The sequence below is a fragment of the Petaurus breviceps genome, unplaced genomic scaffold (assembly GCF_028583685.1).
Source record: "Petaurus breviceps papuanus isolate PSGF00001 unplaced genomic scaffold, PetGlider_PUasm1.0 90847, whole genome shotgun sequence".
Classification (NCBI taxonomy): domain Eukaryota; kingdom Metazoa; phylum Chordata; class Mammalia; order Diprotodontia; family Petauridae; genus Petaurus; species Petaurus breviceps.
The window spans coordinates 2,823,996-2,851,132 of record NW_027187360.1 but is presented as its reverse complement, the minus strand read 5'-3'; the positions used below and the strand labels follow the sequence as shown (position 1 = coordinate 2,851,132).

Here is a 27,137-nt window from a genome sequence, read left to right as displayed (position 1 = left end):
ATGTCTATAGCAGCTTTTTCTCATTTTTTTTCTTTCTTTTTTTTTTGTTTTTTTGGAGGGCAATTGGGATTAAGTGACTTGCCCAAAGTCACATGGCTAGTAAGTGTGTCAAGGATCTGAGGCTGGATTTGAATTCAGGTCCTCCTGACTCCAGGGCCAGTGCTCTATTCACTGCACCACCTACCCACCCCTATAGCAGCATATTTTTTTTCAAAGAAATGGAAATTGCAGGGATGTCATTAGTTGGGAAATGACTGATCAAGTTGTCCTATATGATTGTGATGGAATACTACTGTGCTATAAGAAATGATGAGTTCAATGATTTTAGAAAAACATGGAAATACTTGCATGAACTAATGAAGAGCAAAATGAGCAGAACCAAAAGAAAACTGTATACAGTAATAGGAGTGTTGTTTTAAGAATGACTTTGAGCAAATAGTTACTTTGTCTATTATAAGTACTCAAATTAATTATAAAAGACATATGGAGAAAGATGTTATCAGCAACCAGAAAAAGAACTGATAAATAGATATATGTATAGAATAATTTTACATATACATATACATATCTATTTGTGTCTAGGGCAGGATAGAGGGGAAGGAAGAAAAAAAGAAAAATTTATGTGATGATTTTGTTGTATACTTAAAAGGAATAGCAAATTGTGTATAGTAGATTTGCAGTTTCACTTATGATCATCTTTTTTTATGTTATGAAAATGCTTGTTTTATTCCATAAATCAAAAAGAAAATTAAAAAAAAAGAAATCTCTATTTCATTAAAGATCTGTTTTCCCCCCTGAAGGATTATACACACTTTTGCTGAGTAGGTTATTCTTAGTTGCAACCTTAGATGCTTTTCCTTCTGGAATATCTTATTCTAAGCTCTTCATTTCTTTAAAGTGATGGCTGCTAAATTTTGTGTGATCCTGACTGAGGCTCCACAGTACTTGAATTCTTTCTTCCTGGATACTTGCAGTGTTTTCTTCTTGATTTGGGAGCTCTAGATTTTGGTTATAACATTCCTGGTCAGTTATTTTTCTCTTGAGATATGTCACATTTTCTTCTATTTTTTTTCTAGTCTTTTGAGATTTAGTCTATTATTTCTTGATGTCATGGAATGGAATCATTAACTTCCATTTGACCAATTCTAGTATTTTTTTTGCTTTTTTTTTTTTTTGGAGGGCAATTGGGGTTAAGTGACTTGCCCAAAGTCACATGGCTAGTAAGTGTGTCAAGTGTCTGAGGCCGGATTTGAACTCAGGTCCTCTTGACTCTAGGGCTGGTGCTCTATTCACCGTGCTACCTAGCCACCATCTAATTCTAATTTTGAAGGAGTTATTTTCTTCAATTAAGTTTTGTGCCTCTTTTACTAAGCTTTTACCTCTATTTTCATATCTTTCTTGCATAGTTTTCATTTCTTTTCCCATTTTTTTCCTCTATTGCTCTTTTGATTTTTGATTTTTTTGCTGCTTTTAAAAACTCTTCCTTTAGGAACTTAGGAACTCAGGAACTCTTTATAGCTCTTTCCTAGAAAATTAGGAAAGATTTCTTCTAGGAATTCTTGTTGGGCTTGTGTCCAATTTTCATTTTTCTTTGAGGCTTTGCTTGTAGATAGCTTCACATAATTGTTTTCTTCTGTGTTTGTATCTTGACTTTCCCTGTTATCATAGTAGCTCTTTATGATTGGGTTCTTTTTTGTTGTTGTTGTTCTTGCTCATTCCTCCAGTCTACTCCATGACTTTGCATTTTATGTTATTGCTGTGTTCTGTTCACTTTCAGGGGTGATGTCTGACCTAAGTTTTTGTCCTTTTATGTCCTTCACTTGATTTCACAGCTTAGTATGGGGGCCAGCAAGTTTTCAGTACTCCCAAATTGGTGTAATCTGGGGAAAAATCTGTTCACTGTCCCCCTTATCTGATCTCTACAAGTTCCTGATCTATTAGCTTGTACATACCTGGGTTTTAGTAGACTGCTACTGGACTCAGTCACTATTAGCCTACTGGTAGACTCTGCAGTTTCAGAGCAACTGAACTGCTGCTAACTCTGCTTTGGTCTAGAATTCCTGCCCTTATTATTCCACTGTACATTTATGAGCTAGGCTGAAGGCTAGAACTGAGTTACCACTCTGGTCCCAGACTCAGAACCAAATAGCTACGTTTAGAAATTTGTTCCTCACTCAATACTCAACTAAGGCTCTGTTCACAACTATTCCTCTTTGCCCTGGATTTGTGACCCATAGCTGGGTAATGGGCAACAAAGATGCCAGCTGGCACTCATTCTTCTACCTAGCCCTTGTTCAGGGATCCCTGGGATCTTTTTCTGTCCTATTGCTTTCTGGCCTGGTGCTCTGTCTCAGCCTAGTTTTAGTGCCTGGGCATTGGAATGCTTCCCATTTTGATCTCCATCCTTTGTGCACTCCTGGCCAATCTCTGTGTTCTATCTCTGTAGGCCTCTCTGTCTCCCTAAGCTGCCCTGTGACTTCTTTGCTTTAGTGATCAGAATTCAGAGTTTTCTAGTGTGCAGCAGAGAAGATATAGTTGGATCAAATAGACAAAAATAGTAGTTAATTCATAAATGTTAATTGAGTTTGGTGGGGGGAGATGGGGCTTCTGGAGAAAGGTAGGATTTTAAGCTATTTTGAATGATGGGTAGACCTTTTTAGGTAGATATGAGGGTTGGGGAAAGCCACCAACATAGATACTTTTTTGCCCCCTTATTTTGACCATATGTCCAGACTATCTCCATAAAACCTCTTTCTAAGGTCTCCATTTCCAAGTCAACCAACATTTAAATTTAGAGCCAATCTGACTCTTTGGCAGGATAAAAAATATATAGTTGATTCTCCCTTTTTTAAAGAACTAGTACCTTGGACCTATCTAGTAAAGATCAAATAAGATAATGAAGGCAAAGAAGACACTAAATTTAAAGTGACATATAAATATAGACTATTGTGATTATTTGCTAGATGTGTCAGTGTTTCTGGTAACTACTGAACTGTTTTGTTCCCAGCAGCTCTTTGCTTTGAAGGAGGTAGAGAAAAGAATGAGGATGTAGATGCCCATTGACTCTTTGATAAAATACAAAGTCCCTTAGCGTGGCATTAAATGCCCTTCACAATCCAGTGCCAGACTTTCTTTCCCATTACTGCCCTTTGTACATGTAATGAGGAGTGCCTCCCCCCTTACGTGTAGCATGGGAGGTGTTGTTTGTTTGGAGGGAGGTAGACTCTGGTCTAGGCAGAGGGTAGAAGACAAGAGGTTTTGATGAGGTACAGGCTCTAGGATCCCCCTTGAACTCTGATTGAATCTTCCCACTTGATGAGGCATTTGCCTGAAGTCATAAGCCTTTCATTATAGCTCCTTCCAAATCTCTGTTACTATCCTAGCCCTCCATTATCCAGCTAGTCCCCACCCTAGATCCTTCCAAAATATCTATACCAAATCTTGTTACACTTAGACTAGCCTAGCCCTCCTTTGTCAGTCATCTCTTGGTAGCCTCCAGCTACTTCCTACCCTTAATCTCTCATTACTGGAGTCTGACCTCATTTGAATCCTCCTGAAAGATCCCATTTTGCCTCCATGAAAAGAGGCTCTGTGTCAGATGATTCTGGCTAGCTTGTCCAATGCAAGCCTTACAGATACTTAGGCTCCTTATGAGTCTACCCATTATGGTGAACCTTTAATAAACTTTGCTTTTCTTTGGCTGAGAGAAGACTTGAGTCAAATTCATTTGGCAGGACCTGGTGTGTTGGTATTTTGGGGTCTCAAGAACACTAACCCTATACCTCTACAGTTTGACCACTTTACTCTCCTTAGAGAAAGCTGGTACTGAGCTATCTGGGTATCTGAACCCTTAAATGGTTTTCAGGTTCAAGATAAACTACTGATCATTATTCATTAATGGGGAAAGCTTTATATCCAAGGTTTGACTCCCTTCTCACCAAATACCAGTTCCACAATGAATACATAGCAATTAGCAAAGAAACCCATTTACCCAAGTTGATAGTATTAACTTCACAGATTTTGGTCTAAGAAAGACAAATAGGTTGTGTCCATCCATGTTTTTATTTCTCTCAAGCTGGGCACATACATGCATTGCATGGGAGCTGCATTTCAGGACTCCCTAAGGGAGCCAGTCTAGAACTGGGCTTGATTTGGGGGTTGAGGTACATAGTTCATGTATCCTTTGAAGAGTAGTTGTTCCCAAGGCTTGCCAATCAACACTGGGAGGTGGGCCTATATTAAAATGAGTGTCTTGGGTACCTAAATCTTGACCAAAGAGACATCAATTTCCCTATCACTAGTTTTGATAATAGGGAGAATCAACATTTTCCCAGACCTGTCTGTGCAGCACAAAGAGCAGGAATACATCAGTTAGTCCAGGATAAGGAGAATCTGGAAGGAGGGGAATGGGAGAAGCTCTCTCATCAAGATGATTACTAAGAAAAACCATTTTTCACAGTAGTAAAACAGAAATCAGAGAAAGTCTACAAAGGGGAATATATACCAGACAATACAGTGTGAAGGAGCTAGGTTACAACTGTGAGGGATAATTTGCAGTGAAGTTTCCCCATTCTGAAAAATCAAATCTAGAGTGGCTTCAGCATCCACTAGACCTAAGTTTAGAAGTCACCTGACCTTACAGGAATCTGGGACTTAGAGCAATGGAGACCCTCCCCAGTGCCACCTCAGCACAAGATATGACAAATAAGGACAGAAATGCTTTCTCAAATGTACATTGGGTGGTCTCCCCTTTCCTTGTTCCTGTACTTGAGGTAGATTGCAGCACTTAGATTGTACACCTAACTTCCAGCCAATGAAAGAAAAGGGTCAGGAGGGGGTGAAGAGGTTACCCACTAAGAGGGTTAGTGTTGCTTTGGAGACCCCAAGATACCAACATGACAGGTCCAGCCGAATGAATTTGACTTAAGTCTTCTCAGCCAAAGAAAAGTAAAATTTATTCTGTGGCATTCTATGGCCCTCTCACACCATGGTGTGAGATGGGATCTTATATACAGAAGGTTGTGGGAGGAATCTAGGGGTGGTCTAGAGGAGGAGTTTGGGGAGGGTCTTCAGGAGAAGTTAATGAAGTCAATGAGTGATTAAGGGTGGGAGGTAACTGGAGGCTACAGACAATTTAATCAAGAGTATAAGGAAGGTTCCCAGAGTCTGTATTTCAAGGACTCAAGGAGAGCTCAAGGGGGTTCCCAGAGCCTATACCTCACCAGGGGGTGGGGGAGAATTCCTCATTAGGGCTTTATAACTTCACCATTTTACTTTTGTAAATTGCTTCTCCTCCCTGACCATTTGTCAGGATGGTGGCCCTTTCTCAAAATCGAAACAAACCATTCTTTTCTGCTTCCTACCTTGAGAAACCTCTGAGTATTATTTGGGTAAGGATTTCTGTTGCACACAGTTTTTGGGGTACATACACAACTCATGTTGCATGTAACAGATCTCACCCCAGGACAAATTCCCTGAAGTCCCCAGTGTAGCAAGCTGGGGATAGGGACATGATGGAGACTGCCTGCTCCTTTTATTTCAGATTCTCCGGAGTCCAATTTTCCCTTCAGCAACCTGAAGTGAGGTTAGTATCACCCATCTTTTCTCTCAAAACTGGAAAGCAGAAGTGCCCAAAATGAACTGCAGAACCCAAAGACACTGAATAGTCTTAAAAAAAGACTCTGGAACTTGAAGAGATTAAGCTCTTCTCTTCAGGTCTCGCCAGCTAGAACCCTATCCCTTAGGCAGCCGAAGAGTATTGATTTCCAGACCAATGAAGAGAGAGTTCCATACCAATGGGATCTGGAACTTGGAATTTGGGGGTTAAATTTTTAAAAAATTTCCTATATCCTTATCTCAGCATTTTTTTAAAAGCTGAAACAATTAACTCTTTGTCTTGTGCAGTTTTCATTTATTTCTTGAAATATAGCTTTGGAAAAAACAAAACAAAACAACAAACAGGCTTTGGAAAAAGCCTGTGGTGATTAAAATGGAGCTACCTTAAAACCCAAAGCACTCAGGCTTTCAATTTGAATGGCCAATACTAGGTCACAGCAAAAGCCTCTCTTGCTCACTGGGTTTTGTTGGCTCTGGGTGAGTGTAAATAACAGTTGTTTTCTGTTCTGGCCAGAAACTGGAGGAGAGAGTGAGGCTAATGACTTTACCTCACTTAAATCCAATTCAAGGGCAAGTCTAGACATCAAGCCCATGATGTTATAGGTCCTCTTCTAGAACTGAGGACCAACAACAGCCAACAACAGCAATACATTCCAGGAAAATCAGCATCCTTGCTGCCTGCCTCCCTCCTCTTTGCACCCCCTACCCCCCTTGGCATTCTGTTTTCTGCCTTTGCATATCTAGCCTGTCCTCCATGCCTGGAATGCACACTCTTCTCATATCCATCTGCCTTTCAGAATCTCCAGCTTCCTCTACGTCTCAGCCCTCTTACTAGCTTTGTGATCGTCTCCCTCTACCCTCCCCCTCCCCCACCCATCAAGTAAAGGCCCGTTTGCCTCCACACATCTGTGCTGTGATCTCTCCTTGTTGCAGTGAGAGCTCCTAGAATTACCCTTCCAGGTAATTGCACTTATTTGGATGTCATTGCCTCCTGTAACACTTCTGATTCTTTTTCCACTTCTCCCTTAGGAAAAGGAAGGTTCCTTAGTTAAATAAACAAATAACGGTGAACTCCAGTTACACAAAAATGTGGCAGCCAGAACTGAACACAAAATATTAGCTATAGTCTAATCAGAGAACAATAAAAATATGAAAAATCATGGTAATGATGGGGTACCTGGGGTCTAAATCAATTTGTAATACCATCAGTCTGTAAAACTTCGTAACATCAATTTGTAAAACCAGTGTGTAAAATCACATTTCCCTTTCCCAGCCTCACACTCTGCCTGGGCAACACCTTGTGACTCCTTTGTCCTAGCTTAATCTTCTCATGTCTCCCCTGGTCTGGCCCAAATCTCATCTCCAAGTTAAACTATATATGCACTGAAGTCACAAGTTCCTCTCAGTCAGCCCTAACTTTTATCTATGCACTGAGGTCCCTTATATCTATCTGGTCAGCCCTGACAATGGCAGCCCTACCCTTTAAAAGTAAAAGTGATGGGGGTCGGGATCCCAATAGGTTCAGCAGGAATTATGATCTTATCTAAGACCAGAAAACCTGCAATATTGTCTGGAAAGAATTCAAGGTCTCAGGCTTAATTGGAGTGAGAGTTGTAGAAGTTTATTGTTATGCTTCCATGAGAAGTGGGCAAGAGTCCTTTAGGGGACCTGCAAATGAGAGGGGTACATGCTTTTACCTTTAAAGAGTAGGGCTGCCATTGTCAGGGCTGACCAGACGGGAGGGGCCTCAGTGCATAGACAAAGGTCAGAGCTGACCAGGAGGAGCATGTGAATAGATAGTTTAGATAAGATTTGGGCCAGGAAGAAGGAGACAAAAGGCAAGGATAAAGGAGGGTGTGGGCCAGGCCCAGAAGAAATGAAGAGATTAAGTAAGAACAAAGGGGTCACAGGGTGTTGCCTAGGTGGAGTGTGGGATAGGGAGAAGGGGCAGAGCTCAAGGGTGGGAAAGGACAAACTGCAAGTTACAACTTCCCTGACTGGTTTTACAAGTTGGTTTCACAAATTGACATAGACCCCAGGTACCCTGTACCCCTCTCACTTGCAGGTCCCCTAAGGACTCATGCCCTCTTCTATGAAGAGTAAAAATAAACTTCTACAACTCTCACTCCAATTAAGCCTGAGACCTTGAATTCTTTCCAGATGCTATTGCAGGTTTTCTGGTCTTAGATAAGATCAGAGTTCCTGCTGAACCTATTAGGAGCTATCCCTCATCAGTAAATATTAAGTAATTTAATTTTAGGAAATTCAACGTATATACGTAGCACGAACGCCAACCACCTGAAGTTCAGGTATATTACATTTCATTCTTTCCCCAGGGTTCTCTGGTACCCTTTGTGCAACTGGGGAGTGTCTGGGCTCTCTACAAATTGCTACAGCCCCTAATGATGTTCTTCCCTCAGTTGTAATGATGAGGTATGGGCTCTGGGAGCTCCCTTGAGCTCTCCTTGAGTCTTTGAGGTACAGACTCTGGGAACCTCCCTTGGACTCTTGATTAAATTGTCCCATATGATAAGGCATTTGCATGAGGCAATAAACCTTACATTGTTGCTGGGCCTAGACCTATAGACTAGTTACTAACTGCTAACTACTAGCCTAGCCCTACATTGTTCATCTGCTTTCCACCCTTGAGCCTATCAAAATATCAATACACCCTTAAACTGGCCTAGGCCAACATGGTCTGTAGCCTACAGCTACCTCCCACCCTTGATCACTCATTGACCTCATTAACTTCTCCTGAAGACTCTCCCCAAACTCCTCCTCTAGACCACCCCTAGATTCCTCCCACAACCTTCTGTATATAAGACTCCATCTCACACCATGCGGTGCAAGAGAGCCATAGAATGCCATAGACTAGTGAGAGCCCCATAGAATGACCTAGCAAAAGACTTACTCTGTGTCTAATGCAAGTGAACTTTCAATAAATTTTACTTTTCTTTGGCTGAGAAGACGAGTCAAATTCATTTGGCAGGACCCGGCATGTTGGTATTTTGGGATCTTCAGAGCAACCCTAACCCTCTTAATGGGTAACTGTAATGGGAATGCAAATTTGGAAGATCTTCCCTTCCCCTAGGCTAAAGTGCACCTGAAGCCTGGGGTGGGAGACTTGTTTTTCAGTAGATACTTTTTGATTGGCCAGTGGGTCAGTAAGGTTGTTACATTCTCTGAGCCAGGAGAAGGCTATATAAGCCCTGATGTGTAGCTTTGTTTTGGGGGCTCACTTTGAGAAGTGTTCTGTGATTTGATCTGGATTCTGGGAAGCCGTTGTCCAGGCCCCCCCCCCCCCAGAGTATCTGAGGCCAGAACCGATCCCAGGTCTCCATGTGTGTGTGTGTGTGTGTGTGTGTGTGTGAGACAGCTAGGAGGCTGTTTTGTGCTCAGCCTGACTTCAGGTTTTCGGTCTTATTTGGTTATTTTGGAGAACATGGACATGTACACAGTTTCTGAAGAATGGAAGATAAGGACAGATGCCCCATCTGGAACTGTAAGTCATATTCTTTCAGTTCTCTTGGTGCTAGGGAACTGGGAAAACTTCAGGTACTTTTTTGTGAGATTTTTTTTGTTTGTTTTTCCAGGCTTACTCTCAAGCCTTCCTTTATGGAGAAAGGGACTTCCTGTAGCTCCCTGTATGCCTGTAGCTCCCAAAAGTTTGCCTTTGGGTTGTCTTTTACAACATTGGAAAAAATTTGGTTTTTCTGGAGATCTTCAAAAGGAAAAGTTTTTGTTTTGTGTTTTTTTTTTTTAATAACACTGTTTGGCCTAGGTATAGCCTAAAAGACAATGAATCCTGGCTTGTTTTGGGGACTTTAAAAGAGAATACTCCCTTGCAGTTAGAATCATACTGTTGCAGAGAAGGAAGATGGGTAGAAATTGCCTACTTAAATGGCTTTTGTTGAACTTTCTCAGAACAAGGTTCTCAGGAAAGACTGTGAGATGCTTGAAGCTAGAGCCCCTCCACAGAGGGGCAATGGGGACCAATTAAATGACCCCTTTCCTATGGCTTCAGCCCCAGCCCCTCCCCCCTCAGCAGCTCCTGTTCAGGTCACTGAGGCAGCTCCTCCAGCCCCTTCTGCTGCACCCCAGCCCTTTTCCCCTTGGTTCCCCTTCCCCTTTTCCTCTAGCCCAACACCCCTCAATTCCTATCTCCTAAACCATCCATATCTCCTACCCTGCATCTCCCAGCATGGCCCCTTCCTCCTCAGGGACCCCTGCTCAGGTCCCAGCCACTGGTCAGGCTAAAGTGCCTCCCTCTGTGGCCCCTCCCCATGAGGCAACACCCACTTAACACCTACCCCTGAGGCAGTCATAGAGGTATCTCCTCTTCTTACTGCTTCCACTCCTCAGGTGACAGCTGACTTTCCCCCTTGCCAGCCAGATCTCCCAGTGTTGCAGTCTGATCCAGTTCAGCCAGCACCCCCCCCCCCCCCAGTCACTTTCACAGAAAGTAGGACTTCCAATCTCCCTTCCCAAGCCTCTGTCCCCATAGAACCTTCAGGACTTTTTTTCCCTTAAGGGAACTCTGCCCTCCGGTACTCTTTTCTATCTCATCATTATGGTCTTTAATATTAAGGTTGTGTATCCATTTAGAAGTTAGGCAGCTAGGTAATGCATTGGATAAAGTATGGAGCTTATAATCAGGAATACTCAAGTTCATGAGGTCAAACCTGGTCCCAGACACTTAGTAGCTGTGTGACCCTGGGCAAGTTACCTGTTTGCCTCAGTACCTCATCTTTAAAATAAGCTAGAGAAGGAAATGGCAAACCACTATAGCATCTTTGCCAAAAAAAACCCCAAAAGGGGTCACAAAGAGTTGGGCATGACTGAAGAACAATTAAATAATCCATTTAGAATCTATTGTGGAATATAGTATAAGATGTTGATATAAGCCTAATGCCTGCCAGATTGCTTTCTAATTTTCCCAGCACTTTTTAATCAGAGTTTTTCCTAAGGGAATTTATGTTCTCTTTGTTATCAAACATTGTAATATTGAATTCTATTGTTTCTGATTCTCCCTTGTCTGTTCCATTGATCTGCCTCTCCATTTTTTAACCAATACCAGGTGGTTTTGATGATGGCTGTTTTACAATCTAGTTTGAGATATGAAAGTACTGTTCCTCCTTTTGTCCCTACATCCTTTCATCATTTCCCTTGATATGCTAGATTTTGCATTTTTGAAACAAATTTTATTATTTTATCAAATTTTATAAAGTATCCTCTTGGTAATTTGACTAATATAACATTAAAAGTATAAATTGATTTTGGTAGTATTGTCATTTTAATTATATTGGACTATATAACTTAGAGATGAACACTGAATATACATCTAGTTATTTAAATTGTTTTTCATTTCTTTAAGGAACACTTCATAATTGAATCTATACAAAGCTTTTACACGCTTTGGTATCCCCAGATATTTTATGCATTTTATAGTTATTTGGAATGGAATTTATCTTTCTATTATTTCTTCTTGTGTTTTGTTATTATATAGAAATGCTGTCAATTTTTGAGTTTATTTTGTAGCCTCCTGTTTTACTGAAGCTACTAATTGTTTCAATTAGTATCTTTGTTGATTTCCCAGGATTAATAGGTGACATTTATAAAGAGCTTAATGTCGTCCTTCTTCTTTATTTATTTTTAGTTTTCCACATTCACTTTTATAAGGTTTGGGGTTCCGAATTCCACCCCTCCTTGTCCTCCCTCTTTCCTAAGACAGCAAGCAATCTGACATACAGTATACATGTACATTCATATTAAATATATTTCCACATTAGTCATGTTGTGAAAGAAGGATCAGAACAAAAGGGAAAAACCACAGGAAAGAAATGTCATCCTTGAAGGCAGGAACTCAGGAACTATTTTGCTTTTGTATTAAATCCCTAGCACCCATAGCAGAGTGCCTGTCACATAGTAGGTCCTTAATACATGCTTCTTGATTAATTAAATGTTTGAGTGATGCCTTTTAGCAACTTGAGGTCACCTCCTCACCATGATAGAGTATCTTTAGTCAGAGGTGTTCCAGTGTTCACTGGCTTTCTAAGGAAAAAAGTGCACACAACAGACTTTTAAGTTTAATCTGCATGTAGATTTTCTTTATCGCTTTTAAGTTTGCACAATGAATATAACAACAAATCAAACCCTGACTTACAGTTTTTGCTGATTTCTGAGTTATATGATCACACTAGAAATTAATAATTGACTATCAAGCTGGTATTATCTAAAAATGAATTATTATTAAGTTCTAGGCTAAAGGAACTATAAAGTATAGAAAGCAGATATAGGGAAACATTTTCAGTGTGATATCTGAAGATGCTTTTTAGCCAAGCTCACAAGGATGAATATAAAGGGAAACATCTAGGGACAAAAAGAATTTTCCATCCATCTACTTAACCTGGGTTCTCTGTTCAGCCAAGTGAGACAATTCAAATTGATGGAGGTTTGGTTATTGAGACAAGGATTCACTGTCAGGTTGCAAATCATTTTCAAGTATCTAGGCCTTTGGGGAAGTACAAAGAAGTAAAAGACATATTGAGTCAGGACTAGGGATAGGAAATATAGAAATAGACACCCAGGGTGCCTTATGAGGAAGGGTTTGCTGTTGTTTGGCTGTTTTATTTTCAGGTGTTTCCAGCTGTCCCTGACCCCTTTTCAGGTTTTCTTGGCAAAGATACTGGAGTACTTTGTCATTTTGTTCTCCAGTTCATTTTACACATGAGGAAACAGAGGCAAAGAGGGTTAAGTGACTTGCCCAGGGTCACCCAGCTATAGGTGTGTGAGGTTAGATTTGAACTCAGGAAGATGTCTTCCTGACTTCAAGCCAGGCACTCAATCCATTGTAACACCTACTCGCAGGGGTGAAATGCAAAACATTTGCTCATATTGCTTGGGATTTAAAAATTAATTTTGTTGCCATATTTAAATGTGTAAATATATTTATAAATTATATAGTTCACATATATTATGTATATATGTCATGCTATAAATTTCAGCTATCTTATAAAGATGATTCTTTTTGAGGAATGGGCTGGAATAAATGACTACTGATGTCCCCAGCAACCCTGAAATTTTTTGTTCTGTGAAAACACAAAGAAGAATAGTAAATACAAAATTTAGCTTCAGATATATGACACTTAGCTGAGACTTCCCCCTCCAAAAGTGAATACAGGTATTCCTCAATTAATGAATAAATTTTGGTCCAAAACTTTGATCTGATAGTTGTTTGGAACTCAAGAAAAGTTTTTTTTCCATCAGAAAGAAACAAACAGTGGGTGGATTTCCTTGCTATCCCAGGAAAAGTCACTGAACCTATTTATGCATTTGTCAAGTTTGAATAATACTAATAATAATCTAAGTTCATAGTTTTTGGGAAAGGCAATATGGTTTAGATCAAAGAGACCTGGATTTAGAGTAAGAGAGTATTTGGTAACTTCTTTTATATTCAGTAAATATACATAAAGCAAATTGATATTAATTAGTTGCTTGATATGGGAAGGGACACACTAGATGGGGGCTCACAAGCAGTAGCATTAACACCCACAACCCCTTAATGTTACCTTTGCAATCTTAAGATTACAAGTCAACCACTTTCTGGTGACCCAGCTGTAATGGGAATGCAAATTTGGAAGATCTTCCCTGCCCCTAGGCTAAAATGCACCTGAAGCCTGGGGAGGGAGGCTTGTTTTTCAGTGGATACTTCTTGATTGGCCAGTGAGTCAATAAGGTTGTTACATTCTCTGAGCCAGGAGAAGGCTATATAAGCCCTGATGTGTAGCTTTGTTTTGGGACTCACTTTGAGAAGTGTTCTGTGATTTGATCTGAATTTTGGCAAGCCGTTGTTGAGAGTCCCCCGGCTTTGAAAAACCCAGATGTGGAAACCCAGATGTTGACTGGGTATGGATGTAATGGTTGGACAGTTTGGAAAGCTGTCTGCTTGATCTGTTAATGTCTTGATAATTCTGTCTGTGTATTTTGAAGTTTGGGGTGCTGACCTTTTTCCCCTGAACAAGGTAAACGATATGTGTCTGACTGATTAAAGTAAGCTTGTTAACCCATTTTGAATTGCTTTCCTTTAACAAAGCAGATCCAAGAACCTGTATGGGCAGCAAACCCTGAGCACGCACTTGGGGTGCTTGTTAATGTTACCTTTGCAATCTTAAGATTACAAGCCAACCACTTTCTGGTGACCCAGCACATCAGCATGAGTTGGGAGAAGAAAGCCAGAAGGGATATGACATGTAGGGATTTCTTTTAGGATAGGGTCTAAGTCCCTTCTGGGGAGAGCACCACAAGTTCTAGAAAGCTCTATAGGGACCAGGTTTTCTTCTAAAATAGGAAGCTTGGTTTATCTTTATCCTTATTTTATTACATTTCAGTTGAAAAAGGCCATTTCATGAACCAAGGCCCTTTTTAAGTATTAGCAGTAACTTTGATAACGATGACAAAAATTTTTTTTTTAATTAAAAATTTTTTTTTACTTTTAGTTGACAAAATGTTCTTTATTTATTGAATTTGCTTGTGGCTGAACTTATTTTTACTTAATAGTATTTTTTCCCTAATTACATGTAAAGATAGTTTTCAACATTCATTTTTGTAAAATTTTGAGTTCCAAATTTTTCTCCTTCTCTCCGTTTCCGTTCCCCCTTCTCAGATAGCAAGCAATCAGATATAGGTGATACATGTACAATCATGTTAAACATATTTTGTGGCTAAACTTCTTGATAAGGTCACTTACAATAGGTGCCTCCTCTCCCTTTCCTCTCATTCTCTTAACTCTCTGCAGTCTAGCTTCTGATCTCATCATTCAAACTGAAACAGCTCTCTCTAAAGTCACTCATGACCTCTTAAATGCCAAACTTAATGGCCTTTGTGCGTTTTTTTGCTTTTTGGAGGGCAATTGGAGTTAAGTGACTTGCCCAAGGTCACATGGCTAGTTTTTGTGTTAAGTGTCTGAGGCCAGATTTGAACTCAGGTCCTCCTGACTCCAGGGCCAGTGCTGTATTCACTGAGCCACCTATCTATCTGCCCCTGCCTTTCTTAATCTTCATCCTTGCCCTCTGCAGGCTTCAACACTATCATTAATGCTCTTTAAATTCTCTCCTCCCAATGTTTTCGTGACACTACTCTATCCTGGTTATTCTCCTACCTGTCTGACCCTCCTTCTCAATCTCTTTTGCTTGATTGTCAAAGGGTAAATCCACTGTCAGTATCCTACAGGGTTCTGTGTTGGGCCTTCTCTTCTCCCTCTATATTATTTCACTTGGTGACTCATCAGCTTCCATGTTTTAAATTTTCATCTGTATGCTGATGATTCTCAAATCTACTTATGCAACTCTAATCTCACTCCTGACCTCTCATGACTCCATTCTCCATCTGCTTGTTGGCTGGCATCTCAAACTGGATGTTTTATAGACATCTTAAAACTCAGCAGGTTCAAAACTGAACTTATCATTCCCCCAAAAGCCTTCCCTCTTCCTAACTTCCCAACCATCCTCTCAATCACTCAGGCTTGCAATCTAGGGGTCATCCTCTACTCCCCACTCTGTCTTATCAACCATATCCAATCTACTGCCAAGATCTGTTGATTTTGCCTTTGTAACATTTCTTGAATGTCCCCTTTTCTCCTCTGATGCTGGCTCAGGTTCTCATCACCTCATGTCTGGACTACTACAATTACTTATTCGTTGGTCTATGGCTGCCATAAGCCTCTACCTACTCCAATGCCTCCTCCTCTCAGCCATCAAAGCAATCTTTCTAAAGTGCAGATCTCACCACATCACCTTCTGCTTCATGACTTCCAGTGGCTATAACCTCCAGGATAAAAAATAAAATACTCCAGTTTTTAAAGCCCTTTGTAACCTGTCCCCTTGCAGTCTTTTATACCTTACTCCCTGCCATGTACTCTTCAATTCAGTGATTCAGCACTGAATGGAACAGTGACTCCCCATTTCCCAACTCAGGGCATTTTCACTAGCTGTCCCTGAAGAATGTCCCAGGTGGCCAGGTAGCACAGCGAGTAAGAGCACCAGCCCCAGAGTCGGGATGACCTGGGATCAAATCTGGGCTCTGATACTTAGTACCACACCCAGAAATAACCGGCCTTGTAACCTTGAGCAAGTTACTTAACCCCGATTGCTGAAAAAGAATGTCCCATCTACTTCTCGTCTCTACCACCTGGTTATCGGCTCCTTTCCAGGTAAAATCTCACCTTCTGCAGGAATCCTTAACTATAGATTCTAGTGCTTTCCCTTTGTTCATTATCTCCAATGTGCCCTTAGAGAGCTTGCTTGGATAGAGTTGTTCCCATTTGGATTGTGAACTCATTGAGAACAGGGTCCCTTTTCCCTTTCTTTGTGACCTCAATGCTTAGCACATAGTAGGCGCTTTATAAATACTGACTGAAGGACCGACATTTGTGATTTCCCCCTGTAAGTGTTGACGATATAATATCCGGACCATATTGACTATTTTGAGATTCTTTCCTAAATGGAATTGGGGAAACAAATGAAAGGGTTATGCTGAGGTCTCCAAAGGACCTCAAAGAACAGTTCTAGATTGGGAATATGGACAATGAGGTCAAAATACATCTCAGCTGATTTATGGTGAATAATAGATTTTAACAAGAAGAATGTAATGGGGCATCAGCTGAAGGCCCAGTCCTCACAATGTACATGGATTTGTCCTTCTTTAGTGGGTTTAGCATATGAAACATTCCCTGCTTGGTGTTAATCCAACACACTGAAATTTGATCAGCTATCCTCCATTCATGAGTGTCCTCAGAACACACAACTAGTACTTTTAATTGGCTGAGCAGTTAGAACTAATAGTGAATACAGTTGGTTCAATCGGATACTCCCTTATCTACCCTGGTGGCTTTCACTTGAGGAAGAACAAGGTGCCCTATCTTCCACCACCACACCACATGTCTGTGAATGCGTCTCTTTTGTGTTCTTTCCTGATCTTGGAGAATGAGCTTTCAGAAATGGAATTAACCGTTTAACAGCTTTAAGAACTTCAAAATGTCAGGACCACCAGAGATCCCCCTTAGCAATCAGTCAGCTATAGACACTACTGGAGTGTGCACCAGCAGTCTTTTTTTTTTTAATTTTTAAATTTTTTTTTGTTTTTTAAAGTAATCGGGGTTAAGTAACTTGCTCAAGGTTACACAGCTAGTTGTTTCTGGGTGTGGTGCTGAGTATCTGATCTGAGCCCAGATTTGATCCCCAGGTCATCCCAACACTGGCTGAGCCACCTGGCCGCCCCTAAGCAATCAGGGTTAAGTAACTTGCTCAAGGTTATACGGCCAGGTGTTTCTGGATGGGTGCTAAGTGTCTGAGCCTGGGATTCGATCCCTGGGTCATCCCGACACTGGAGCCGGTGCTCTTACTTTCTGTGCTATCTGGCTGCCCCACCAGCAGTCTTTGAGTCAGGTAAGGAGTAATCCTTGAGGGGGTGGCTAGATGTCGTAGTGAATAGGTCACTGGCCCTGGAGTCAGGCGGACCTGAGTTCAAATCCGGCCTCAGAAACAACACTTAGTAGCCATGTGACCTTGGACAAGTCACTTAATCCCAATTGCCCTGCCTTCCCCCCTCCAAAAAAAAAGGTATCCTTGAGAGCCAACCCAGTCTTGTGTTGATCCAGCTAGAAGGAGCTAACTCATCTGAGAAAGGGAGCAACTGGTGTCCACCAGCACCACCCTAAGTAACCTTAATGGGGACTTCACAAAGAGAGAAAAGAACTCTTGGAGCCAAGACTCATAGGGGTACTCCTTGGTCTAATGTGCTCCTTAGGTATATGCCTCCATACTTTTATGCAGCCTGTTTTGAAGTGCCCACGACAAATTATACACCAAAGCCCCCTAAACCTGCTAGAAGGGGACCCCTACCAGGGTCCCTGGAAACCACCTAATAGGCCATAAGTGAGGGAATGTTTCACATGTGTTGCTAGAAACATGCCCCAGATTCAGATCTGTTTTTATGTTTGTATCCAGGGCTTTGCTAGGTAATCAAGGCTTCACTAGAAATGGCATTAATGGAATCACACCCCCTTGGAACCACATTTTGTTGATTAGCAACACCTAGCTCTAAAAAACTGTACCTTTTAGAAGATTCAATGCTGTCTTCCCTACTGGGGAGGCAGTCACGGTGGTTAATAAACACTCCTATCAAATTATAATTGGCTTTGCTGTCATGTCCATTTCATTTGTCCATTTCACTTGGAGGTCCCACTGAGATTGCCTTTGGCACAGACTGACAGCTGGACCAGGCTCCCTGGAGAGCCAGGAAGGCAATTCACCCTAGGGGTGTGGCCACTGAGAGATGTTCTTCGGCCCCAGGCTTCTATTGCTTTCCTGAGTGAACCAGGAACCTGAGTCCTTCCCAAATTCTTTCAGTTTGGTCCAAGAGTGTTCTTTTAGGCGAGTACTCATGAAGTGTAAAAGTGCCTAGGAGGTGATCACCAAGAGATGTTCCTCGGCCCCAGGTAGAGTAGGTGGCTAAGCTGGATGTGGCGTTACAGCCCCTACTGGCCTCCAGGGTCGGGACACCGGCAGAGTGCCTTTTCTGTTTTCTTTTCTTTCTTTTTTTTTTTTTTTAAAGCAATTGGGGTTAAGTAACTTGCTCAAGGTTACACAGCCAGTTATTTCTGGGTGTGGTGCTAAGTATCTGAGTCCGGATTTGATCCCCAGGTCATGCTGACACTGGGGCTGGTGCTCTTACTCGCTGAGCCACCTGGCCGCCCCCAGAGTGCCTTTTCTTTATGTATTAACTTTAATTGTCTACTTTAATTACTTGTTTTTCTTTAGGTTTATGTATTTTGTGTGTCTGTTACTAGATGTCACTGTAACCTTAACTTTTGTCTTTACCTGCTTTTTTTTTTTTTACTAAGTGTTGCTGTAGCTTTAACCCTTTCTTTATGTGTTCTGTGTGTCTGTCACTAGGCATTGCTGTAATTTTAATTTTTGTCTCGCTTTGTAACCTTAATTAAAAGACAACTGGACCAGAACCCAGGAAAGCAATTTGACCTTAGGGGGCGACTGCCAAGAGATGTTCCTTGGCCCCAGGCTTGTATTGCTTTCTTGAGCAGACCAGGAACCTGAGTCCTTCTCAGCCCTGACTCTCAGCCCGGGGAGCCATTGCCATAGATGAAAAGCTCATTCTCCTGCCAGCTCCCATCCCCTGACTCAACCACCCTGTCAGGGCTCTTCCCCCTCCGACAGATTGTTCCACCCCGGGATCTGACCAACCTACCTGGGACAACTGCCAACAGTTGCTCCGGGAGCTCTGTTGCTCCATCTGGGATCCCCAAAGGGAGGGAGTGAACTTAGAAATCCAAAAATCTCAGTGCCAGGGGCCACTGGAGAGATGAAAACGCAGCCAGAGTGTATTCTGTGTGTTGTGCTGTTTTGTGTATATTCTGTCTGTAATTTTCGTTTTTTCTCTACCTGCATTTCTTTTGGTCTCTATAACTTTAATATCCTGTCTGGGGGATTGTGTAAAGAAATTTCTAAATCTCCCACCCTATAAGATTTAAAAAAAAAAAAAGGCAGCCAAAAGTACCCAAGCAGTAAAAAAATGCTATTCCTGTGCTAGAAAGATTAATAATCTCTTAAGGAATGGCTGTTGGCAGAAAACCATTTCTCCTTCCACTCCTTGAACTCCAACCAAAGTTCTCGAAGTAGAGAGACAAATGGACAGAGAGAGAATGGGAAATTTCTCCCCTAAAATCTATCTAAGGGAAAAGGGGTTATTTCAGTGATCAAAGAGAAGTAGGTTTCCAAGCTGCACTTTGAAATAGGACTAACACTTAATCCTTTCCTGGGTCGCAGAAAGAGAACTGTGCAACATCATCGGGAATGTAGATCCAGGTAATTGAATTCATTCTGATTACTATTTGGCACCAAGAAAAATTATAGTTTATCTACAAAAACTGGAATTTAAGGTCACCAGATTGGTTACTCAATTGTTTTTATTTTAAAGTTCAAAATTAAGACCATTTTTGTCTCTTAAAGTCTTCAGGTAGATCTGAAATTTTTAAGGAATGAATATCTAGGAAAAGTTTACTTGAGCTAAAGGTCAAAAAAGAAAAATCCGCTAAGATTCTCCTCCCTGTAGCCCTACCTCTGACAAGGCTAAGGGCCACGGTGCCTTCTCACTGCGTTCCAGCTCTGACCAGACCAGTGCCACAGTGACAAGTTACAACTGCTAAGATTCTCCTCCCCGTAGCCCTACCTCTGACAAGGCTAAGGGCCACGGTGCCTTCTCACTGCGTTCCAGCTCTGACCAGACCAGTGCCACAGCGACAAGTTACAACTGCTAAGATTCTCTTCCCTCTGGTCCCAGTTCTTCTTAGCTAGGGCTACAGAGCCCTCCCCTGTCATCCAGCTCTGATGGAGCTGAGGAGACAGTAAGAGGTTTGAACCGTTAAGATTTTCTCCCTGTTGTCCTGGCTATAACTGAGCTAGGGCTGCAGTGAAGTTAATTTGAGTTAACCCCCTCCAAAAAGAAAAAGGGGGGAAGGTACAGTAGCTACATCAGAGCTACATGGGCTTGTCATCTGCCTACCTGAAAGGTTAAATTCCTGGAATAGAATATTTTTTCTGAATGACATGGGAACAGTTAGACAAGGGAAAAGAAGCTTGTGAAACAAAGGTACAAATACAAGTTAATCATTATCCCATATACTAAGCCTGGGATACATCTGAGCTACTGAAGTGTGTGTTACATCTGATCTATTCAGCCTAAAATTATATTCTTTCCACAGCCTAAAGAGTTTAGTAAAAGGGTACTTGGCCTAGCTCCCACTAGCAACAACCTTAGATCCCCATCTAAGAAGCCCATCCCTCTAAGTAAGCAGAGCCTGAAGTTTTTACTTCAAGTTCCCCAAACTTTCTCCTCAGTGCTCCAGGCTACCATCTCCTGGCACTCCCCACTTGGCAGATGTGCTTTGAGTGTGATGAATTTGGAAAATGGAGGGTTTTCCCCCTGAATATAGAGTTCACTCTGTACCATGAAGCCCCACCTTCAGTACCATATAAGAGGTCTCTCCCTTGCTGTAAATAATCACTTTGCTTGTTCCAGTGTCAAGGAATTAAAGAAGGTTGCTTAGGACTCCTGGAAAACAATGGAGCAGGGAGAAAACACCCCAGAATATAGAGCAAAAAGAGAAAAACCAGAGAGGTACAGCTAAGAGAAAGATGAAAGAGAGAAAATCAGAAAAGTGAGAAAAAAGCTTGTCAGTGAGAAACAGTGTGTTCTGAACTCTGCACTGACTGGTTGTGTGACTTAATATAAATCATTTAACCCTGAGTCTCAATTCATCTGTAAAGTGGGGAGATGAGAAAAAGAGAGGAGAAAATGAGGTCAGAAGTCAACTAGCCTCTTCACTTGGTAAGATCAATCATTCTTCTATGTAATTTGGAAATGCAATTGTCATCTTGCAGTTTATACTATTGTTGTATTTCTATACTGTATATTGTAAAACCTGAGTGAGGAGAAAGTTGTGTAAGACCAGTAGTGTTACTTTAAATAAGTATATTTGCTATTTAGAAAAACTTGTAAAACTATTAACTAAGCTATTTTGGGCTACTGTTTTAATGCTAAAACCTATAACTGTTAATTGATTACTGTATGTGGAAAGGAGGAAACTAACTGGATGAAAACTTGTCTGACTAGTTCTGCCCATTCTGAGCAGTCTCTCCTGCTTACAATTCATATAAATTTTCCTTATGTTGTAAAACTGTCAAATCCTCTAGAAACTATCTCCAGGGAAGGTCATTCTGCCTGAGAAAGGAACTTATTTTAGTAAAAAGAATTTTTATAAATTGGCTTTTATATATTAGAAGGATGGTAAAAGGAATTCCTTACATCTTAAGATCTGATACATCTTTTATTGCTTATTACAGCTCCATGAGAATAGAAATAACTATAACTGGCTCTAAGCTATAATTGGTGAAGCTTGTTGTTTAAGGTAAAAAGCACATGGGACTATAACTAAATTTTATCTTGAATCTGAATTTGGGTATAGTTGTCTGCATTAAATCAGTCTGAGAGGAAAATGCCACTAGCTACTCAGAGGAAATGTGATCCTGTACTGTCAACAGGTGGAAGTCTACATTTGGTAATGGCCAAAGGGACAATCTTAGCTTCTGTCTGGGATGGGATCTCTCCTGGCTCAGTTTACCCATGAGGTTCCTTTGAAAAGGAATGTTTCCCACCTATTCCTGAGTCTAGCTATGAGATGGAATATCTGTAACTGTACCTGAATTTATGCAGAGCCAAGGACGTTTTCTCTTGGCATATTTGGAATGTCACATGTCCCTGCTTTTTTCCTTCTATGACAGGTCCCTATACTCAAAGCAAGTAATTAGTAAAAGATATGAGCTTTTTTTATGTTAGCTTATTGGAAAATCTTATATTATTTTTCATCTAGCATTAAAACATGTATAGAAAGTTATGCAAACTGCTTAAGATCATTTAAAAGTTTTCAATTAACTTCCTTCATAAAGGTTTAGTGATCGTTGAAACTATTTTGAAGAAGGAAAATACCTTTAGAAGAAATTTTTAAAATCTCTAGTGTGATTCTAAGAGACCCACTAAAACCTCCATTTCCAAGACATGTTTCTTGCTGAATTGATGTAACAAATTGTAAAGCAGAAAAGAACTTGCTGTTTTAATCTGAATTTGTAGTTATTCCATCATTTAAGCAAGTGTTAATATTTGTAACTAAATACATATGTGTAAAATTCATTCCCCTTTTTGAAATTTTGTTTGGCACCCCACCTTCTATTGTATTTTGGGTGACTGTTCTGTATGTGAATGCTGTTATGTATAACTGTTAATGATTTACTTCTCAAGTCCCTCCAAGCTCTCTGAAACATCCAGGATGAAGTCTGAGTGGTATACCAGACCACTCTGCTGTTAAGGTGGCCAGAAGAAAAGCCTGGCTCCACCCCTCACACATCAAGGTGACAGCTCCTCCCGACCCACCAGACTTGTGGGTAACAGAGCCAGCCGGTGACTTACAACTGAAGATTAAGAGACTGTCCTGACGCTCATGTTCCTGGCATTCCTGCCTTTGGCCAGTTCCAACTCCTATGCTCCGACTTTGTACTCTTGGACTCTTACTTAGGCAATTGATGGGACTCTAATTTCAAAAATGTGTGTGACTCATGGCTGGCCCACCCTTTTTCTTTGATCACTGTGCCCCAGACTCATGTTTCAGGTCCAAGGGCTGGCAGCCTCCATTTTAGTCCCTATCCTAGCTGGCCTTGGTATGGCAGGATCAGCAGCAGTGGGTACCACAACCCTAGTGCAAGGGAACAGAACCCTGGACTCAGTTGAGTCCAAGTTTCAACTATGAACGAGAAAAGGGGGGAGTGAAGTGCCCACCAGAAATTATACACCAAAGCCCCCTAAACCTGCTAGAAGAGTCCCTGGAAACCACCTAATAGGCCATAATAGTGAGGGAACATTTCACATGTGTTGCTAGAAACATGCCCCAGGTTCAGGTCTGTTTATGTTTGTATCCAGGGCTTTGCTAGGTAATCAAGGCTTCACTAGAAATGGCATTACACCCCTCCCTTGGAACCACATTTTGTTGATTAGCAACACCTTATTCTATAAAAGTGTACCTTTCAGAAGATTCAATGCTGTCTTCCCTACTGGGGATGCAGTCACCACGGTTAATAAACACTCCTATCAAATTATAATTGGCTTTGCTGTCATGTCCATTTCATTTGTTCATTTCAGTTTGACCATTCTTCCTGGGGTCCCTGTGTTGATGAAGGAAGGAGAATGCATCCTCAAGTTGGGAGGATGTTTTGTACCAACTGCTTTAAGCTTAAACCCACTGTAATCATGGGATCATGCAAATGGGTGCTTTGCAATGGCTGCTTTTGCAATACCTTCACAGTAAAATCTTTGTAAAAGTTAATTGATAGCAACTGATAAATTGATATTGGGGAGAACCTATCATTGGGGTTTGTGAACAACAGTACTCTAAACCTAGAACGTAGCCGACTAATCTAGTTTTCCCCCTTTAAAATGCTTTAGAACTGTTATTAAGATCTATTAGCTACCCACTGAATGCTCTGAGGAGAAAAGGATTCCTTAGCTCTTCCACAGGGACAGGTAGGTGGCTTAGGGTTTAGAGGATCAGTTCTGAAGTCAGGAAGACTTGAGCTCAAGGCTGGCCTTAGATACTTTAGCTGTGTGACCCTGGGCAAGTCACTTAACCCTGACTACCTTTGTGGGGGGTGGGGGGAAGAAAGCTTTTCCATGATACAGGATTTCAACATTCTTCACCAGAAGTAGATTAAACTTAGAACTATTGTAAATAATTTTTTCCCTCTATAGGATAAGTGTCATTACATGACAACACATCTGTATAGGAGACATTTTAATGGGAACTGCAATGGTTTGTTTGCAATTTTATAAAGTGGTACTAAAGGATCATAATTTCATAGGTGGTGAATTCAATCTTAGACCACTAAGTACAAAATATGGAAATATTCCTCATACATAACATCTTAAAATCGTGCTTCTTTATAGTTACAGCATTAATACAGTATAAAAGGAAAAGATTCCTGAAAAGCAAATAATACAACCTAACACTTAAACCTCAGCAGTTTTGTCTGCCTAACTATTTAGAACATTGTTCCTAACTGTAGTGTTTATGTTGTCCAGTGTGTAGACCCAATATACACAGTATATGCAAGCCCTAAAAATTTCCCTTTTGTTTAATAAGCAGCATAGAATAGAAAGCAAATAGAACTCAGCAGAAACCTAGGTTTGAATACCATCTTTGCCACTAGGTATGAATGTAGGCAAAGTTTCTAAACATGTCTACACTCAGTTTCTTCATCTGTAAAATGGGATCATATCTCACAAAGTTAAATGAATTAACATGTCTATTGGTGGAATTCTGTTCAAGAAGGCAATTTGAACAGAAATAGGCTGCCCAGTTACCATTCCTTCAATAACTCAATGAGAAACCATAGTTAAAAAGGCCACAGGCAACAGGATAGGAACCTGCCAGCTAACAAGCACAGTATAGATAAGTCATCAGCCTCCCACTATCTAGAGACCACCCCTGAACCCTTTAAAGCTCTGTTTTCAGAGGCAGCAAGAGTAAAGGGCTTGTTTGAGAAAGCCCCAAGATGGTAATAAGCCCACAGTGATCACCTTGGGAGTGACCAGTGTAGTATGGTAGTGCTCAGGCTGGGATATTTCAGGCCTAGGAGTCTGAGATTTCTAGTACTTTGTTCTGAGATGCCAAAAAAGGCCCTGAAGAGCAAGAGCTCTGTTGAGGAGCCTAATCCGGAGAGGTGGAGGTCAGCTTAAGAACACAGGTGATCCAGATCAAGATCAAGCAAGGCAGAGAATCCCACCAAAAAGCAGAAGGGGCAAAACCTGGCTCTAGCACAAAGCTCGAGAAGGTTGCAAAGAGGAGTAAATGAAAGAAGATGTGTACTACAAAGGATTATTTTAAGTCCTAGAATACTCCAAATCCAACCTATGAATAAAGACTAACTTGACAACTGTAAGCAGAAACTAAAACATAAGAAATGGACTTTCTACAAGAAGTATGTGAATATTCAGAAGAAATGAAGCAAGAGATAAAAAAATGAAAATAAAGGATCTGGTAAAAAGAATTAGAAGAATCAATAGCTTAGAAAAGAAAGGGGTAGGGGCAGTCAGGTAGCACAGCGAGTAAGAGCACCAGCTCCAGTGTCAGGATGACCTGGGGATCGAATCTGGCCTCAGACACTTAGCACCCACCCTGAAATACCTGGCCGTGTAACCTTGAGCAAGTTACTTAACCCCAATTGCTTAGGGGCAGCCAGGTGGCTCAGTGAGTAAGAGCATCAGCTCCAGTGTCAGGATGACCTGGGGATCAAATCCGGGCTCAGATACTTAGCACCACATCCAGAAATAACTGGCTGTGTAATCTTGAGCAAGTTACTTAACCCCAATTGCTTTAAAAAAAAAAGGGGTAAACCTTATTGGACTCCCTGAAAAATCAAAATAGAACAAATAGAAATAAATGACTTCGTGAAGCAAGAAATATTAAAACCAAAAGATTGTAAAATGGAAGAAAATATAAGACATTTGCTATAAAAAAACTGAATTATAAAGGAAGTAAAGGAGGGATAACTGAATCATTAGACTCAGCTAGGCATAGTGGGTACATAGTGGAGAGGCTGAGGTTGACAGCCTCAGTTGGCTTGAGCTTGGATATGCTGAACTTCAGTACCACTAAAAGCCAATTGAGTGCCTGCACTACATCTGTATCATAGGGTGATCCCTCACCAGTTTGCCTGAGGGGGTGAGAAAACCTAGATTGGAAATGGAAATGGTCAAAGCTTCTGGGTCCATCGGCACTGGGACTGGCCCAATGAGTGTCTGCTTCACCTCTAATATGGGCAAGATAGGGAGACAGTCTTAAAAAAAGAGAATCATCAGACTCCATGATTTTTAAAAATTGCCATGACAATATTAAAAAAAATAATAAACAAAAACTACCTAGATCATTTAAAACTAGAGAACAAAGTGGGAACAGAAAAGAATGCACCAATTTCCTTTTGAAAAAGTAAATGAAAAAATGAAAAAGATACATGAATTTCAAAGTCAAAACCCAAAGTTTTCATGCTGGAAAAAAAGATAACGAAAATAAATTTCAAGCAGCCAGATAGCAATTCAAATACCATGGAACCAGTCAAGATTCCTGTCAAGATTTAGAACTTCACAAGATCTGTGAAGTTCTACTAAAAAAGAGAGATCATAAAATACAATATTCCAAAAGGCAAAAGAGACAGGCTTACAACAAAAAATGACTTACTTTGAAAAGCTTATTATCATTTTATGAGGGGGAAAAATAGGCCTTTAATGGAACTGAGGACTTTGAAGCATTTCTAATGAAAAGACCTGAGCTAAGTAAAAATTTTAAGTACAAACACAAGAGTTCAGAGAAACCTAAAAGGATAAATTTATTGAGCAATGGGATGAAGAAAAACCCAATTGGAGGATACCAATAAGACAGAGGACCTGGGGATTAATTGGTTCTGTTCTTGTCTTATAGGGAGAAATAAAATTAGAAGGTAAAAGTTTTTTGTAGAAGGAGGAAAAAGGGTATAGAATTTATCGTTTCTCAATATTGAGAGGCATGAAAAGAAAAGAATACAAACACAGAAGGTGGAGGAGGGAGCTGGATCAAATGAACATTCTTATTAGAACAAGACAAGGAAAGGGAAAGGGAGAGAGAATGACATCGAGGAAAAGTTACAAGCTAAACAACCTTCTCCTTCAGAAAATAGATCCCAAATGGAGAACTGGGGGAAAGGGTGTGTGTGTGTGTGTGTGTGTGTGTGAAGAAGCAAAGAACTGAGAACTAAAGGTCTGCCTATCAATTGAGGAAGGAGCTGCAAATTGTGGTATGGGTAGCAGGACATGGTTGCACTGTGGGATTTATGAAAGATGTTTTCAGACTAATTTGGACTGTTATGAATGGA

At 40.8% G+C, this 27,137-nt stretch overlaps 1 protein-coding gene across 1 annotated transcript in view; it reads right to left on the bottom strand.

Moving 5' to 3' along the window:
- The window catches only part of CSE1L (chromosome segregation 1 like), a 415,445-nt gene that overhangs the window by 78,496 nt on the left and 309,812 nt on the right, over positions 1–27,137 (bottom strand). The gene's annotated exons all lie outside the window — the stretch shown is intronic.